Here is a 1590-nt window from a genome sequence, read left to right on the forward strand (position 1 = left end):
CTCCATCTCCAAAAAGTCATCCATGAGATCCAGGTGACTAAAAATGTCAAAGTTCTTCTCCTTCTTGATATGGGAGAGTTCAGACATTAATGCTGTCGTCCAAGAGCTAGAGCAACTAACATTATCGTCATTTCCATCCTCGGACATGGAAGCCAATCTTGGAAGGTGATTTGTTTCATGCGTAAAGGAACCCTCAGAATGTTGTCGTCGAATGGTGGACTTTTGTCGGCTCTTCTGTACAGCATTTGCTTGCAGCTGTGCTTCCAAATTTTGAAGCTTGCTGGCCGTCTTTGCACAAATACTCCTGGATGTCTTTAATTCACTGTTCCGGTGTGCCAAAGCTTCTTTCAACATCTTTGTTTCCTCCTCCATTGCATAAAGGCGTTCTGTAAGTTGCTCATTCTCTTTATGGAACTTCTGCACACTATCCAATGAAAAATCTGGCAAACCGGGCCTTCCTCCTTAGGATTTCTTTACACGGCTGTCCCCATAATCTCTACCCAAACTCTCAACCTCAAGCTTCATCTGGGCCAAGGCTGTAGGCCCAGGCAACTTCTTCCGCACAAGACCACGTAATCTCCGACACTCTGCTTCCAATTTTGCAACTTTCTTCACTCCCTCCAGGTGTTGCTTGTTTGCAACTTCTGCAGACCGTACGCTCATATTTTTCTCCTCAATATGAATTTCTAGTTCCTTTGAGTTAATTTGGTGTTCATATTTCAGAGCATTTCTTTCCCTTTCACATGACTCGATATTTCACTTCAACATCTCAATTTCTGCTTCAGCTTGGGCTTTTTCTTCACTGAGCTGTATCACCATGCTAGAATGCTCCTGCAAAGACCTTGAGAGTGCAGAATTTTCCACTGCAGACCTGAGTAACTGTTGGTCCAGGTTAGCTAATTTTGCTTCAAACTCATGCTTAATTTTGTCAAACTGCTTGGTTTTATTCTGAATCACATCATGCAGCTTCTGTTCATGTCTTCTTTCAAATTTCGTATCTGCCGCATGCACTCCTTCAGTGCACCATCCAGATGTAATTTCAGTGCACCATCCAGATGTGATGCCCTGTCTTCAGCAGTAATCTTCAAAAGAGTAACGGATTCCAGGTGATTTTTCAGTTTCGCGGCTTCTGACTCAGCCTTCTCCCAACCTGTACAGAGAGATGTGAATAAAAAAATTCAGTACCAAGTTACAAAACACTTGTTACAAGAAAAACACAAGTCAATAAGGAACATCACCTGAGACGGCTTCTTCAGCAACTTCAGCGTATTGTTTTACCAGGTTTTCCTTATTAGTCATTTTTGACTTTGCAGCAGCCAACTTTTCATTCAAATCCTTGACTTCATCCTCTAAGCCACTCACTTGTTCGTCAAGAGACTTAACTTGATCCTCCAGTCCAGTCAAATGTGAATAAGATTCAACGGAAATTTGCACTTATTTAGGTTTCTTGATTTCCTATTTACCCTGAACTATAACGGAAACCAAAACATAAATCACCAAGACGAGACAAATTGAATGAAGCTCTCTCACAACGTAGTATTGTAAAAAAAAATCGATGAACTACCAAACTGAAACTATGTCTTTTCCTTT

The 1590-nt window shown here is 41.3% G+C and overlaps 1 pseudogene; it reads right to left on the reverse strand.

Annotated features, from left to right (window-relative positions):
• Positions 1-3: 3 nt before the first annotated feature.
• Positions 4-1455, reverse strand: LOC124891148 (annotated as a pseudogene).
• Positions 1456-1590: the final 135 nt, after the last annotated feature.

This window comes from Capsicum annuum, unplaced genomic scaffold, assembly GCF_002878395.1.
Source record: "Capsicum annuum cultivar UCD-10X-F1 unplaced genomic scaffold, UCD10Xv1.1 ctg31244, whole genome shotgun sequence".
Taxonomy (NCBI): Eukaryota; Viridiplantae; Streptophyta; class Magnoliopsida; order Solanales; family Solanaceae; genus Capsicum; species Capsicum annuum.